Source organism: Monodelphis domestica, chromosome 3 (assembly GCF_027887165.1).
Source record: "Monodelphis domestica isolate mMonDom1 chromosome 3, mMonDom1.pri, whole genome shotgun sequence".
NCBI lineage: Eukaryota > Metazoa > Chordata > Mammalia > Didelphimorphia > Didelphidae > Monodelphis > Monodelphis domestica.
In genome coordinates, this window is record NC_077229.1 from 35021899 (window position 1) to 35040033 (window position 18135).

The following is an 18135-nucleotide window of genomic DNA, read 5'->3' on the forward strand; positions in this document are numbered from 1 at the left end:
ATGTGTGTGCACATATACCCACACTGTGAAATGCATTGTGTGCACAAATGAGCGTGCATACATGTCCGTGTGGGTGCACTGTGATCATGCACATGTATGCATGCACATGTACATGTAAACACATAATGGCATATACAGACGGCCTGTTTATGCACACACACACAAGTCTTTCTACATAGATATATAGGCAATACATATGCATATAAGTATTAGACAGCACAAACAACACTACATATACACATGTATGAAATTATATGTACATCCAAATGTACACAGTGGATTTACATGTCCTTGCATGCATTCACATGTGCACAAGTACTGTGTATGCGAATGGCTCATATATGTACACACTTGCATGCACATGCACATATACCCACAAGTGTGTATATATGCACACCATGTGTGTGGTCACATGTACACTGTATATATGCACATACATGTGTTCACACATTAAAATATAGCTGCATGCTCATCTATGCACACGTGTGTGTATAAATAGACATGCACACATAGATACAGTGGGTATATTCAACATGTGCTTGCACATGTACACAGACATACATGTACTTGTGTGCATAGACACATTCCTGCATGCATGTATAGTACATATGAATATACACCTATAATGCACACATGTCTATATGGGCATGTAATACACACAAAGATATACATGCAGTGTAATGCACACACCTGACTGTCCACATATATGCACATACACAAACACGTGTGTATCCATGTAGACTGCACATCTGCATGTGTCTATCCGGGAGTGCACACGCCTTCAGAGTCAATGAGAGTCTCTCCTCAGAGTTGAAGAGCACCCTTCCTCCCTGCCAGCCTGGGCTTCACCATCTCACTTGGCCCCACTGGCAGGAGCCACCTGTGTCAGTCAGGTCCAGTGCTGATGGGAGGGAGAGGTGCCACCCTTCTCGTTTTACAACTGAAGAAACTGAGGCAGGCAGTGCTTGGTAGCAATTACACAGAGCTTTTGCTACTTCATGGTGGTCGCCTCCTCTGATCCCTGCAACAACCCTGCAAGGTAGGAACTGTTAGGACTCCCTACTTTACAGGTGAGGAAATGGGGGCAAACAGGGGTTAAATGACTTTCCCAGGGTCACACAGCAAATGGGTCTGAGTCAGGATTAGAACTCGGGTCTTCCTGACTCCGTCCCCAGCACTCTAGTCACTGGCCCACCCATATCTCCATATCGCCAGTGTATCTCTGGGTCCTGTTTTCCCCAGTTCAGGGAGCTCCTGTGAAGCACTTTGTTTCCAAGGTGGATGAAGGAATGGCTCACTCTAAGATGTGGCAGCAGGGTGTGTTGGGGATGAAAGCTAAGCTTGGATAAGACCCGGGGAACAGAGCACCAGGAGATGGGGAAGATGGACCAAGGCTTGGACTTGGAGAATCCTCCTCCTCCTCTTCAATTCAATTCATGGGATCATGGGCTTGAGGCAGGAAGGGACCTTCAAGCCATCTAGGACAAACTTCTCTGTTTGCAAATGAGGAAACTGAGGCTGAGAGAGAGGAATTGATTCCCTGGAGGTCACTCAGTAGATGGTAGAGGTAGTATTTGAACCCAGGGCTGGTGACTCCTTCTGTTGCCTCTTATGTATACAGAAGGCAGAAGACAGAGTGAGGTGGTTGTTAAGATGGTCAGCCTTGGAAACAGAGGCCTGGGTTCAAATCCAGCCTCTGATACATGTTATGTCACTTTAGCCAGTTATTTAACACTTCAGTGCCTTCAGAAGGTCCGTTAAGACTGTGAAATGACAGGGAGCATCTGGGTCACTCACTGGATTGATTGAGAGCCAGCTGTAGAGATGGGAGATCTTGGGTTCAAATTAGAACCCAGATGCTTCCTAGCTATGTGACCCTGGGCAAGTCACTTAACCCCAGCTGCCTAGCCCTTAACACAATATTGATTCTAAGACAAATTAAAAAAAAAAGCAACACCTATTAGGTTACAGAAAAGATACCAATTGCACCAGGGCAGAAATCCCCCCCTGAGTGTTTGGTATTGTATTAGTGGGGGATCAGGAACCAAAGTTTGACAGGTAACTGAGAGAGAGGGACCAGATAAAAAGAAACACCACTTCCCTCCCAGGCAGAGCAATCTCAGAGAAGTTGAAGTTAATCTATGCCCAGAGCTGAAGGGTAAGAGGAAATCCCCCTCAATCTCTGTTACTATTCTCTTCTTTTGATGACTGTTATCTATGATCCCCTTAGTACACTGAATAAGATGTCTGGTTCCTCAGTAAGTTAAAAGATCTATTTATTAGGGGATAGGTCTGATATAGTAGGTTAGGGAAGAGGAAAACAGGAAGTCCCTAATCTATTTTTCACCTAAAGTTTCTTCAAGGGTTTGAAGCTCAGGTCTAGGGACTAAGTCCCAGAAGACCTTAGGATCTTTGTGGAGTCAGCTTGATGTATTTTCTTGAGGCAGAGATATAGCTCTTGAAAGAAATCTTCTGATGGATAGGCTCTTGCCTTCCCCAAAGGGAAAAAGTCTCTATCCACCAATTATAAAGAAAGATGGTTAAATCTGGATCTCTTCAGATCAATGAGGGATTTGTAGCAGGATAAGATCAGTGAGATTTGCTCCTTTCCTCCTCAATTCAGAAGGACAAGAAGAGGAATAAGAAATAATCCCAACTGTTCACATGCTTTTTTAGCTGAAGATTCCATTCTCATCCCCCATTGGCAGCCAAAGTTCTATCTCCTTGCATGAGATTTCACATCTCTCTCTTCCACACCAATTCTATAATCCTGCCCCCCCCCCCCCAAAGAAAAACAAGCCTAGATTTGAATCTAGAGTCTTTAGCCCCAGGACCAAGACTTCCAATTTTTGCTCAGGTCCTGTGGATTTTCTAGCTGAATGAATTAATCAAATAGTGACTGAGCACCTACTATGTGCAAGCAGTATACTTAGTACTGGGGAACCAAATGGGAAAGTCAGATGACCCCTTCCCCAAAGGAATTCCCAGTCTAATCAGGGAGCTGCACATGGGGTCTTTAGGGTGCAAAAACAAAGCAGATGATGATCTCTCTTCTTGAGGGTGACCTATGAGGAAACTGAGGCCAATAGGGTAAAGTGACTTGCCCAGGATCACATTGCTAGCTTGCCATTTCCTTCTCCAGCTCATTTGACATGAGGAAACTGAGGCCAACAGGGTGAAATGACTTTCCCAGGACCACACTACTAGAAAATGTCTGAAGCCAGATTTGAATCTGGGTCAATGAGCCTTCCTGGCTCCAGATCAAGTGCTCTGCCCACTGTACTACCTGGCTGCCCTTCAATGTTACTACTGTGACAAGGAAATCACTTTAAAAGACTGATATATATTAATTTAAGGTCGCCAAGGAATTCAGCGATGTAATTCCTAAATGAAAACTCAACTCAGCAGTCAACCCTTTATGGAGTTTAATTACAAACAGGAGGAAGAAAGGGGGAGAGAGAGAGAGAGAGAGAGAGAGAGAGAGAGAGAGAGAGAGAGACAGACAGACAGACAGACAGACAGACAGAGAGAGAGAGAGAGAGAGAGAGAGAGAGAGAGAGAGAGAGAAAGAGAGAGAGAGAGAGAGAGAGAGAGAGAGAGAGAGAGAAGGGAATAGGGCTTAAATACCCCCTCTGTTTAGGCTGGGCCAAAAGGCCCAAGCCCTTAGATAGCTGAGGCAAAGAAAAGAGATCAGTCCCTATCACTCACGTGACCAAAATGGAGAAACAGTCTCAGGGGCCTCCACCTCCAGCCTCCTTCAGAGCAAGCTTCTCAGAGCACAACCTCTCAGAGCAAAACCTCTCCACCCACCCTTCAGTCCTCAGACCCCTCTATCTTTAAGGAAACCATCTCAGTTCCCTCCCCTCAGTTCTCACATCTACCAATCACTGTCCATGTCTTCCCTGTGCTAATGGTGGCTCTAGCTTAACCCAGGACTGCCCAGAGGTCTCTGGCTTTGCACATGTCTGTTGAAGGTCATATTCTCAAATAATTAAATCTTGATCCTTTTGCTGCAGCCCTTCCTAAATCCTGTTACTCTGAGTAGGGTGGAGATTGGAAGTTCCAAGACCTGGTTCTGTCATTCCAAGTATCTCTATTGTATCAATTCTAAAATCAATCATGACTCAAAGAACTTCCTGTTCTATGCTTAAGCATAGGTCAAAGCCCTTTCCATTGTTTAGCAAAAGGTTTCTGTCCTAAAGTAGTCTTAGGTAGGGAGAAGGACCCTCCCTACCTAATGTTGGAAATGGGGAAATTTCCAACATTCATAAGTCTAAGAAATTTTAAGGTTTACACTACCCTGATAAGATCATGCCCATTTCTGAAGTTGGGCCATTTTGATAGCCAAGGACTTGGTGGTAAGAAGTTTCTTTAGAAACAGTCAGTTCCTCTGACTGTCCTCCTCAGGGACAGCCATTCCCAAGGCTCTTGGGTTCTGGGTCCCAGCTGCCTCCATCAGGGTCTGAGGGGAGGCAGTGGCCAAGGCAGGACTCGCCTCCTCAGGGGATGGTCCCAAGACTGGTCCAGAAGCAGGACCCCCCCTATGCCCCAGAGCTGCTCTCCTTTGTAGGAGCAGCCCCTTCTCAGTAGTGATTTCTATCCTCAGGAATGGCAATGGGGGCTGGACTAGAAGCAAATCTGGCAGCTTATTCATGTGTATCTATGTGTACCTATTTCTCCTATTAGAATGTGAGTTCTGAGGGGGCAGCTATGGGTAGCTCAGTGGATTGAGAGCCAGGCCTGGGTTCAAATCTGATCACAGACACTTCCCTGCTATGCGACCCTGGGCAAGTCACTTGATCCCCACTGTCTAGCTCTTATTGCTCTGCCTTGGAGCCAATACACAGCATTGATAAAAGACAGAAAGCAAGGGTTTAAAAAAGAAAAAAGAATGTAAGTTCTGGGGACAACCAGGTGGCATAGTAGATAGAGTGCCAGAACTGGAGATCTTGGTCCTGGGTTCAGATTTGGCCTTAAACACTTTCTAGCTGTGTGACCCTGGGCAAGTTACTTAACTCATTGCTTAGTCCTTACTGTGCTTCTGCCTTAGAACCAATATTTAGTATTTATTCAAAGACAGAAGGTAAGGGTTAAAAAACAGATTGAGAGAGAGAGAGAGAGGAGGAGGAGGGAGGGAGGGAAGGAAGGAAGGAAGGAAGGAAGGAAGGAAGGAAGGAAGGAAGGAAGGAAGGAAGGAAGGAAGGAAGGAAGGAAGGAAGGAAGGAAGGAAGGAAGGAAGAAGGGAGGGAGGGAGGGAGGGAGGGAAGGAAGGAAGTAGTGAAGGAGGGAGGGAAGGAGGGAAGGAAGGAAGGAAGGAGGGAAGGAGGGAGGGAGGGAGTAAAGAAGGAAGAAGGAAGGGGGGAAAATGAAGAATGAACAACAAATTCAGGGCAAACCTTTATTTTTGTCTCTATTATTCTAGCTCATAGCACAGTACCAGGCATATTTTTCACTGTTTAGGCATTTTTCAGTCATATCTGACACTTCATGATCCCATTTGGGGTTTTCTTGGCAAAGATCCTGGAGAGGTTTGCGTTTCCTTCTCTGACTCAACTCGTTTTACAGATAATGAAACTGAGGTCATCAAGGTTAAGTGACTTGTCCAGGATCACCCAGCCAGAAAGTGTCTGAGGCCAGGTTGGAGGAGCCTCTAGATCTGGCATTCTAGCGACTGTGCCACCTACCTACAGCAGGCACACACACGGTGCTTAATAAATGCTGGTTGATTAATTGACTCCCAATTATATAGACAATACTAACTGGATTGATTAGCGGTCCCGGAGGCCCCTCGGCCTGGGGAGACTCGGTGATTGGTCACTTCCAGCCGGAGTCCCTCCCTTCAGGCAGAATGAAGTTACTCTCCGGCAGGCAGCCGGGGCTCACTTGATTATCTCCTCCTCTTGGCTCTCCAACGACTCGGAGTCACTGTTGATTCAATTACCCCGGAATTCCCGCGGGGAGTCAGTCATTGCTCCTCAGTCAATACCGGCTCGGGACTCCTTCCGGTGCCTCGTGTTCTCCGGATGTAACAGTCCACCGAGCAGCGCAGTCGGAGTCCCTCCGCCTTCGGAAGACGCCCCGGCTGGGTCTGCGCGGCTGGTCTTCTTTGTAGATTAAATCGGACCACAGCCGGGACCCAAGCTCTTGGGCTGGAGCTGGGGGTGGGGAGGGGCAGCGATTGGAGGGGGCTGGGGCGGGGGAGGTGGTCGGAAAGGTTGTTGCAAACTGCATTGTCTCAAGAAAAGTCACCCCGGCTTCCTGCCATGCTGCTGCTGCTCGAAGCCTGTCCAGCGTGCCACGATCGATTGGTTTTTGATTTAAAAGAACCAACAGACAAAGAAAAGGCTGAGACCCGGGCTCAGGCTGTCTGGCTGTATCCAGGTGGTCCGCGTTGAGCGGCTGAGCTTCCCAGGGCCATTTGGGGGGGACTTTTCATCCTCTGGGTTTGAGTTCCCATTTACATACCACTCTAGAGTCAAAGAGAAGGGGCAGCTAGGGAGCAGAGAGGATAGAGCACCGGGCAGGAAGCCAGAGACCCTTGAATTAAAATTCTGTTCCAAATACTTGCTAGCCGGATGACCTTGGGCAGGTAATTTAACCTCTTTCAGCCTCAGTATCCTCATCTGTAAAATGGAGTAAATAACAGCACCAACCTCATAGGGTTGTTGTAGTGATCAAATGAATTTCATGGTTCAGTGGATAGAGTGTCCATTCGGCCAAAGGAAGTCTTTACATGTCTAGGGTAGCCATCCCCCAATTCACCAATAGGATGGATGGTTGCCCTCAACCTGGTTTAGTCAGCCTGGCGAGAATGTTCTGCCAGGCTGTGGCCACTGGTCTTGCTACAGCTTCTTGGGTGTAGGGTGTGCATATGGCACCACCTAGCGGCCCAGGCAGGCCCAGTGCCTCCGGTGGGAGGGTCATTGATGTATGTACTCTGGCGCCACCTAGCAACCTAGTCAGGACTAGCACCTCCGGTGGCAGGGCCAGGGTTGTGTGCACTGTGGCACCACCTAGCCCCTCAGAGAGGATTAGCGACATTGGTGAGAGAGGCACGGTTCTGTGCACTATGGCGCCACCTAGCGGCCCAGGCACAGGATCAGTGCCTCCGGTGGGAGGGCCATTGTTGTGTGCATTATGGCGCCACCTAGCGACTCAGTCAGGAGTAGCACCCCCGGCGGCAGGGCCAGTGTCGTGCATCTAGCTGCCTCCTGAGCCTCTGGTGGGCCACTTTTCTGTGCGCTATAGCGCCGTCTAGTTGCTCAGGGAGGACTAGCAACATTGGTAGGAGAGGCAGGGTTCTGTGCACTAGCATCCGAGGCTTGTCTAGCACCTATGATGTGCCAGCTTGCAAGTCTGCTAATACATCTTTCCCCAATTCTCACCTGTGTTACATGTAAGTCCTATAATATGAACAGTGAGGCCAGAGCATGCTAGCAAATACAGTCCCTAATAGTGACTCACTTTGATAGATGGTTGCTACATAATTTCTAATTCGTGCAGGAGAATCAGAGGCTTGCAAAAAGCTTGCAAAGTTCTTGTTCTCTCAAGTAGGTGAAACATTCTTTTACTTACTTAGTCTCAGGTAGATGAATAAATTGCACTCACAGCTAACTTCTTTCCCTCCCCACATACCCTTAAAATTATATATCATATAAATTATACACAAGTCTATATAATATAATATAAATATATAATGTCCATAAAAATCTAAATCTATGTGATAGAACATAAATCATATATTCAAAGTACAAAGGTAAGCTTCCACCCAGTTTATGTCCAGATGGTAAGTTCAGGGTTAGTGGGATCCAAAGGATTGAGATAGAGCCATATTATACAAGATTCTGGGTTCTAGATCACAGGGAGAGATCTTCGTTCAGCCCATGTCAGAATTGGTTGACTGTGCGGTCCTGTGGTATAACTAGTTCTTGCTTTGTTGCTCTTAGTTCTTAATAATTGTTAACAAAAAATAATTTGTAAAACAATTATTTCTCAGAGCTCTTTTAAAAATGTATTATTTGAATGTCTGCCCTGTAGTTCTATTTGTAATAACAGAAACAACAATAATAAGAGCAAGTATTTACATAGCTCATGGAGCCTTTTGGCAGTTAGCTGAAGCCCATGAATTCCTTCTCAGAATCATGTGTTTAAATATGAAAATAAGATACATAAAATTACAAAGGAAATCAATTATATTGAATTGGAAGCAGCTAGGCTATAGGGGATAGAGTCAGGAAGATCTGAGTTCAAATCCAACCTCAGACATTTATTTGCTATGTGAACCTGGGGGAGTCACTTCACCCTGTTTGACTCAGTTTCTTCAACTGTAAAACGGGGACAATAATAGCACCTATCTCCCAGGATTGTTGTAAGGATCAAATGATGTAATTTTAATATAAACACTTAGTATATAGTAGGCACTACAGAAACGCTATTATTATTATTAATAGTTTCCCCCATTCGAGTTATGGACCCTCTGACATCTCTCTACAAATCCTCTGAATATCCTTGGATCCCCTGACATTTGTTATTGTTCAGGCTTTATTTTTTCACTTGTGTCCAGTTCTTCATGATTCCATTTGGTATTTTCTTGGCAGAGATACTAGAGTGGTGTGCCATTTTCTTTTCCAGTTCATTTTACAGATAAGGAAACTGAGGCAAACAGGATGAAGTGACTCACCCAGGGTCACAAAGTTAGTAAGTGTCTGAGGCTGGATTAGTGCTCTATCCACTGTGCCACATATTTGCTCCATTTTATAGATATCCCCCCATATAGCTCTTTTTAAAGGTTTTTCAAATTGTTTTTGTTTTGCTATTTCTTTTGATGAAATAAGGAGCAATATGAACTTGAAGTTAGGAAGGCTTGAATTCAAATCCCACCTCTGTCGTTTACTACCCATGTGTTCTTGGGTCTGGCCCAGCCTCTCTGAGCATGAGAACCATTTTTCATAAAATGTAGATCATGCCATCATCTGTCTGTAGGGATCAAATGAAATAAGGTATGTAAAAAGTTTGGAAACCTTAAAGCACTCTAGAATTGTGGGCTATTATCTTTCAAATGAAGGAGTTCTCTAAGGTGCCTTCCCATCTTCCTATTCTCTAGTGGCCAAAAAGCATGATGAGAGACCTTATAGGGAACAGAGACAACAATGGAACTATAGATATATTTTCCCTAGAGCTTTGGGCAGAGGAGATGCTCATTAAATGTTGATCATCGTGACAGAACCATAGACTTAGAAACCACCTGGTTTAACAGCGTGGTTTTACCAATGAGGATACAAGAGAGCTAGAGTGAGAGGAAGTGCTTTGCCTAAGGTCATGCAATGATAGGTATCATGCTTTATTTTTCCAGTCCCTTTAGGTAATTCCTCTGTGAGGTCTTAGAACAGTGATGGTGAACCTTTTAGAGACAGAGTGCCCAAACTGCAATCCTCACACTACACATGAGCTTCCCGCCTTACCTCAGACAGGGGAGGGAGGAAGCACTCCCATTGGGCTGCTGAGCAGAGGGGAAGGTGACTTGAGAAATGTCCTTAGGCATGCATGGAGAAGGGGATGGGAGCAGCCCTCTCTGGTACGTGTGCCAAAGGCTCACCATCATGGATTAGGATCAAAGATTTCTATCTGGAAGGGAATCTTAGAGCTCACAAAGTCTAACCTCCTTTTTTATAGAGGCAGGAATGGAAGACCAGAGGGTTAATGATTTGCCTCAAGTCACATAGCTGATGATGGGCAAATCAGGAAGGATTTGACCTCAGGTCCTTGAACCCTAGACCTAGTGCTCAGCCAAATCACCTCATTTCCCAGAAACAGACCCAGAGAGGTTGAGTTACTTTTCCAAGGTCATATAGCTAGTAAATGTCAGAGGCAGGATTCATACAATCATAATCATAAAATTTGAGAATTGGAAGATTGGAGCCCAGAATTACTGATTTACCTCCTCTCTGTGTGTCTATATTTGAGCATGGTTGATGCTGTGGTTACCCCATTAGACTGTGAATTCCTTAAGGGTAGACTCCTTAAAGCATTGCCATGTGGCCAGCACTTAGCACAGTTTCTGGAATATCCTAAGCACATAATAAATGTTAGCTGATTTCCACCATCATCCATATTTCTTTCAAAGAATAAGGACATGTCTCTTCTTCTCCCTGACCAGATTTCTTCTCCATTACCTAACAGGCTTCAGTGTGCCTTCCTTCCCAAGGTTCAAATGGATGGACACATAACCTTCTGTGCAGCAGCCCTGGAATTGCATATAGATTCTCTGCATCTGTGCAAACAGCTGCTGTTTTCTATCCCAGAAACAGCTGTATGTCATCAGGGAGGTAGGCAGGCCTGGTCAAGGGTTGATACCTTCCTAATACTCTGTTAAATTATTTTTATGACCTTAACTCAGGAGGTGCTTGATCTGAGTTACTCTGAGCCCCTTAAATCCACTGTGAGTTCTGGGGAAGAGCTCCATGAGCCTTGGATGATTAGCGAATTTGTCCTCTGGGAAGGCTAATTCTCCCATGGCAGTAAGTATTCAGAAAGTCTGAAAACTCCAAATCCTAAGAGCCCTCTATGAATCCAGTCCTCTGAGAAATTTGCTTGGAAAGGATGGGATGGCAATTTTCTGTGTTGCTTCTCCTGGAAATTGCCCCCTCCTCTAAACTGAACATCTTACTATAGGGCTACTTCCCCAACTGTCTCCTGGACAGGGGGGTCCTCAAAGAACTGACGTCTCTTTCGGGGCTCTAGAAATAACTCTGAGGGTAGCTGGAATTTCTAGTACTACCACTCACGAGCCCCCACTGGTGATGGACTTATTGATAATTAGCCAGTAGCCTGAATGAATTTTTAGAAAGAGTATTTACTAAGCAAGTATATATAGTGAGGGGAGTTATAAAAATAATTTAATCCCCACCCCCAAATCAAGAGAGTACCATCCCTTTGCACATAAAAGGTTCCTAGGGAGCGCAAGCTTAAAACTTTGCGAGAACACATGGCTAAAGAGTTAACTCAAGTTCTTTGCTCCCTTTGCTCATGAAGATACCCTTAGGTGTGTAGCTCTCTCCTAGGCTTTGAGTTGGTTGGAAGAATCCTGACACTCCCTTTCTTCAGTATTTCTGATTTGTTATCAGGTTGTCTCTCAGCTGCCAATACGGCTAACATTAGCCACCACTGCTCCAAGGACTCCCCCCTCCCCCCAAAGGAGTCTAGCCTTTTGACAAGGTTAAACCTCATCCATTCCATCTCTGGGTACTTTTATTGCCTTTTCTTAGAAGCCCTATTTGTCTTTGTCATGTCTTCCTCTGCTCTGTGCTAGATATATTGCCTCCTGAAGTCTGGTCCCTCTGGTAACCCAGTCAATGGGGAGAGAAGAGGAGAGAGAGCCAGTTACTTTCTTCCCCCCAAGAGCAATTCCTTGGAAGAGTTCTGGAATCCTTCGATTCCCAATTTAGAGTCCTCCCTCTCACTCACTTGACTGAGTCCAAAATAGCCTACTGTTTAAAATAGCATTACTATTTTTATTTGGAGCTTGAGAATTGTGACTTTTGGCTTGATCTTCAACCAATCACAAATCATTTCCTACATGGCCTCTTCTGTCTTTGTCCAAGGACCCAGAGTCCCGTGATCTGTCCAAATGAAGGACTTATTCACGTAGTTCACGTTTGATGGATGGATTCGATAGTGACGCCCGAACATTCTGGGAATAATTGAACTATGAGTAAATCCCTGTGCTTAAAATAAACTCATGGAGAGAAGAAAGGCTGGGATCTCAAAGGACATCTAGTTGAACTCCTCATTTTATAGTCAAGGTCCATAGGATCATGTCGGTGCTAGAAGCTAGAAGAGTCCTCAAGGGCTATCTTGTCCCTTTATGGGTGGGGGTTAGGGAGTGGGGTTAAGTGACTTGCCCAAGACCATACAGGGGGTAAGTAAGCATCAGAGGCAACATTTAAACCCAGATCCCAGGCCAGGGTTAGTCCAACCATATCATAACTGTTGTGAAAACCTTCTTCTCTCTCAGGTTCAACACCGTGAAGTCATCTTTGACTCTCCCATTTCCCATAGCCCAATTTCTAATCTTAATTATTATTTTTCATTAATTAATAATTATTAATTTAATTTCAAAATTAACACAATAATTTAATTAATAAAATAATTATTATATAATATATAATTATATAATATACTATTATTAATATTATATATAACTAAGAAGCTTGTTAAGTCTCAAATTTTACTTCCACTACATTGTCCAAGTCTAGGCTATTGTCCTCTCCTTCTTGGACTAGTCAGTAACTCCCCTGTTAAATTGTAAAATTATCTTCTGCCTGTTTCAGTATCCCCAGCATACCATAGGGGTTTAATTAATGTTCATTGAACTGAGTTTGCTAATTACCTACTATGTGCCAGGCACTGTGCTAGGCATCAGGAATCCAAAGACAAAACAGTCTTTGCCCCACAAGGAGCTCAGATGCTGGATCCAGATACTCAAACAGATTTGTGACCTCATCCATTTGGATGATTCTTTCCATCGAGATCTAGGCAGCTAGAAGAAGCTAGGCTAAGTAGTAGAATGGTTAGAACTCTGGGCTTGGAGACAGGAAGACCCGAGTTCAAATGTGGCCTCAGACACTTACTAGCTGGGTGACCCTGGGCAAGTCATTTAACCCCAATGCCTAGCCCTTACCTCTCTTCTGCCTTGGAACTGATATTTAGTATTGATTCTAAGACAGAAAGAAGGGGCTTAAACACACACACACACACACACACACACACATGTGCACACTCATCTATACACACGGCCCCATTCAAGGAGCTATCAAACCCACATTATTTTCTTTGAGCCTCATGGCAATGGCCCAGGGTCATTATTATTTTATAGCTGAGCAAATACCACCACGGAAGTGTCAGAGTCAGACTCCATCCCAGATCTTCTAACTCCAAATCCACGTGGGTTTCCACCATATCCCATTTCTCTGATGTAGTGGTCCATAGGTAGAGGCCACTACAGCCTCCAGGTTCCCAAGGCAGTGACAAGAGAAAACCCACTCAGAGCACACGCCTAACCGTGTTATTCCACTGAAAGTAGAAATGATCCAGCCTAAGGCAGGGGAAAGGATTGGCTGAGCTTTAAACCTCTGGCTGCTGCTGAAAAAGGGCCTGTGGTCCAGATGACATCTGGGGAGAGAACAGAGGCCCTGCTTTCTTCAAAGGTCTTCTGTGAGGACCCACCGTTGCCCTTTGGAAAGGGCTCCTAGGATCGGTCTCCGGGGGCTCCATAGTGGCTTTCTGGGTGCCCTGGATGCAGCATTTCTCTCTTCGGGGAGGCTGAGCCTGGCAGCCTGGCTGCTCAGCTTGTGTTCACATAACACAGTTCCTAGTATTCCTCTCATCCCTTGGCTTTGCTGTTAGAGCTCTAGCCTGCCAAGGGCCAGATAGAAAGACAAGATAAATTAGATGGCCAGAAACTTAGCAGAAGGTTCAGTTAATTTATTTGACACAAATAAGCTCATTGGCCTGATTTAGCACAGGGAAAGGCTGTGTGAAGGGGAGTTTAATTTGATCTCAAAACCTGTTCTTCTCCATGCTTTGTATAAAGCAGAAGTCAGAGAGAAACCCAGTGAGAGGCTGGATCGTGCCTGTGAGTGCCCTTAGGAAGGGCAAAGAAGGCACCGGAGACAGGAGGAAGGGAAGGAAGGAGGGGGCCAAAAAGAGGGAAAGAAGGAAAGAGAAAATGGAGGGAGAGAAAGAGGGAGAGGGAGGGCAGGAAAGGGGAAGCATAGCTGGGATATCAATGCTGTACATTGTCTGTCTTCAAAGAAACTTGTTCAAGGGATCATGGCATTACTGGCTGACATGCCAAAGTTATCTAGAGGCTCACAGCTCTCTTTGGAGTATAAGAAATCAGGGATGGTCCAAGGTCTGTGCTTCAGGGGCTGACAGTTGAGATCCAAGAGGTGGCTGCTTGGGAAGAAGGAATCACAGTCAGGATGTGAGCGCTGGAAGGATTCATAGCACAGGGAAGGTCAGGGCTGGGAAGGGGCTTAGGACAGGGAATGAGCTGGGAGGAAGTTTAGAACAGAGGATGTCAGTGTTGGGAGGGGGCTTAAAACAATTTCAGAGCTTCGAGGGGGCTTAGAACAGGGAATGTCAGAGCTGGGAGGGAGCTTAGAACAGGGGATGTCAGAGCTGGGAGGGAGCTTAGAACAGGGAATGTCAGAGTTTGGAAGGAGCTTAGAATGAGGAATGGCAGGGCTAGGAGGAAGCTTAGAACAGAGAATTTCAGAGCTGGGAGGGAGTTTAGAACAGGGAATGTCAGTTTGGAGGGGTCTTAGAATAAAGAATGCCAGAACTAGGAGGGGGCTTAGAACAGGGAATGTCAGAGCTGGGAGGAAGCTTAGAACAGGGAATGTCAGGTTTTGGAAGGAGCTTAGAACAAGGAATGGCAGGCTGGGAGGGAGCTTATAACAGGGAATTCCATATCTGGGAGGGAGTTTAGAACAGGGAATGCCAGTTTGGAGGGATCTTAGAACAAAGAATGTCAGAATTGGGTGGGGGCTTAGAATAGAGAATTTCAGAGCTGGAAGGGAGTTTAGAACAGGGAATGTCAGTTTGGAGGGGTCTTAGAATAAAGAATGTCAGAACTGGGAGGGGGCTTAGAACAGGGAATGTCAAAGCTAGGAGGGAGTTTAGAACAGGGAATGTCAGAGTTTGGAAGGAGTTTAGAATGAGGAATGGCAGGACTGGGAGGGAGTTTAGAACAGGGAATGTCAGTTTGGAGGGGCCTTAGAATAAAGAATGTCAGAACTAGGAGGGGGCTTAGAACAGGGAATGTCAGAGTTGGGAGGAAGCTTAGAACAGGGAATGTCAGGTTTTGGAAGGAGCTTAGAACAAGGAATGGCAGGCTGGGAGGGAGCTTATAACAGGGAATTCCATATCTGGGAGGGAGTTTAGAACAGGGAATGCCAGTTTGGAGGGGTCTTAGAACAAAGAATGTCAGAATTGGGTGGGGGCTTAGAATAGAGAATTTCAGAGCTGGAAGGGAGTTTAGAACAGGGAATGTCAGTTTGGAGGGGTCTTAGAACAAAGAATGTCAGAATTGGGTGGGGGCTTAGAATAGAGAATTTCAGAGCTGGAAGGGAGTTTAGAACAGGGAATGTCAAAGCTGGGAAGGACCTTAGAAAGGGGGAATGTGTTAGATGGGAAGGATCTTAGAACTGGGAATGTCAGGGCTGAGAGGTGCTTTAGAATATCATGTCAAAACTAGAGTGATCTTAGAAAATGTTGCAGCTGCGAGGGGCCTTAAAATAAAAGATTCTGGCTGGAAATGACTTCAAGATACCATCGTATCTTGTATATGTATGGAAACTGAAGCCTATCCAGGGAAGGTAGTTATATTTCTAGTAAGTAATAGACCAAGCCTAGAACCCAGGTTCCCCAACTCATCATAGAGTATCCTATCCACTTTGCTACCTAACCTGTGCCCATATCAGCAGGTGAAGTCAAAGTGAAAACAAGTAAAACTTCCCACTGAGGATCCCTCAAGACTTCTTGTAGAGGGGAGGTGGGGGGGTTAGATGGAAGCAAATTTTTTTACCCTAAACCACCTAAAGGACACCTCACAGTCGGGGCTGTGTGCCAGTGGTGATTTGAACAGATAAAGAAACTATGATGGAAAGTTTGTGGAAACATTTGGTTCTGGAGAGGGACTGGCCTCAATTCTCACCCTCATCACTTATGAGTTGTGTGATCTTGGGCATGAGAGGTAGTGACGCAGAATGGTTAGGGCCCTGGTCTGGAAATCAGGAAGGCCTGAGTTGAAAATCCTTGCAGGTGTAATTTGACACCTTGGCCCCAGAAAGTAAATGGTGGCAGGAGGAAGGTTGATTAAGTGAATCCTTCAATGATATCCTGCTAGAGGGTAGCAGAACTGAGGAATCATGAACCCAAAGCTTCTGAAGCCACAGTGGATACAAGGAAATGGGACAAGAAGGGCTTCCCCAAAGCCTGTAGCTGCTAGAGCCTTGCCCACTAGCATAACCTGCCTTTTACTCTCGATGTATCTTGCATGTACTTATTTATTTCCATATTCCATAGGCTCATGGGACCAGAGATTTAGAGGATGTCAGGGTTTGGAGGGGGGCTTAGAACAAGGAATGTCAGTGTTGGGAGGGGGCTTAAAACAATTTCCTCATTAGATTGTAAGCTCAGGGAGGGGGAAGGGGTGAGTGGCATCGAGGATGGAAAGGAGGGAGAGAATTTGGAACTTAAAATGAAAGGAAAAAAGAATGTTAAAAAAATTTTTAAATTTAATTGGGGAAAATTAAATATAAACATTTAATTAAATTAATTATTATAGGATGTGTTATTACTTATTAATTTATTACTTTGAGAAGAGAATGTGAGTTTCTTGAGGGCAGGAATTTTTTTGTATCCTACCACTTACCATAATGCTTGGTGCATTACAAACAAATAATACTTATTGACCGATTGAGAGAAGAATGAGTTGAAGCAATGTTTTAAAGAAAAAATTTCAATTAATAAGCATCTGTTTACTTTCTTTCCCAACCCCCTCTCAATTAAAAAAAAGAAAGCTTTGTGATAAATATACATAATCAAACAAAAATAATAACAATAGCATAGGCCATGAGCATTCTGCACCGAGTCCATTCATTCTGTCAGAAGATGGGTAGCATCCTTCATCGATGGTTCTCTGGAATCATGGGTGGTTCTATGGTTAGGGATGCTGACTGAGACACAACTAGAGAAAGAAAGTTGTCAAATTGGCTCCTTGAAGATGGATTTTGCTTTTTTTTTTTTTACACTATTGTGCATATGAAAGCACTGGGCCCAGAATATTTGCTGGATGGTTAGATGAAGAAATGCATGCATGAATGAATAAATGAATGAGTGAATAAATGAATCTTGGTCTGACCCAGATAATTAGACAGAATTCTATACACGCGTCACCACTGCACATGTCTCTTTATTGTCAACAAGTAGGATTAGGTGTTTCATGGGATAGACCAATAAATGGTCCTTGACCACTAATAATGGCCCCTTGACTCATCAGAGCTCAATGAGCGTACCCTCTATATGAATACACCAAAAAGGAGCACACCGCCATCTGTTGGGAAAGGGGGAAAAATAATGTAAGCCGGGGAGCCTCAGATTAAAGCAAGCAAAGAAATAATTAGCATGTTTTTCCTAGCTTGGAGCCAGAAGGGTGACAGGACCCTAAAGCTAGAAGGGATCACCTCAGGTGGACATTGAATCCACCCAATTAATTTCATAAAATAAAATACTTATCTTCTGTCTCAGAATCAATATTAAGTATGTATTCCAAGAGAGAAGAACGGTAAAGGCTAAGCAATGGGAGTTAAGGGACTTGCCCAGAGTCACTCAGCTAGGAAGTGTCTGAGATCCTATTTGAACCCAGGACTTCCACCTCTCTAGGCTATGGCATTAATTTCAAAGTTAAGGGGGGTGGATTTAGAGAGATTAGAGAGATTAAGTGACTTGCATATGGTTACTCAGGTAATTGAGGAGAAGAATGTCCTCTGATTTTTTTTTTCTGTTGATTAACTCCACTTTATCCTGTCTAGGGCTTGTTTGTTCAGAGTACCTGCATGCTGTCTCTCCCATTAGAATGTGAGATCCTTGAGGGTAGGGACTGTCTTTTGCCTCTCTTTGTAACCTCAGTGCTTAGCACAGTGCCTGGCATGGAGAAGCACTTGGTATATATCTTATTGCTTTCCCCTTTATTGCTGACTGGTTGGACAGCACCGAAGCAAAGAATTGGAAGGGACCTTAGAGAGACCACTTCATGGAGTCCTGACAATTTTACAGAGGATGGAACTGAAGTTCTTATCATGGATGAGGGATTCTGAATGGATGGGACTTTTGAGGACCACAGTTCTAACTTCTCCCATTTTGAAGACCAGAAAACTCAAGACACAAAGAGCAAGAATGTGACAGGCAGGGTTGAAGGACTAGAAGATGTCTAAGGGGGTATTTTGAACCCAGGCCCTCCTGCTTTCAAGTTCATGATGCCATGATGTTTCTCTCCTCCAAGATCATAGAAGTCATACGTGTCAGTGCACTTTCTCATTCCAGAGCCAATTTGGCTCCCATGTACTTTCT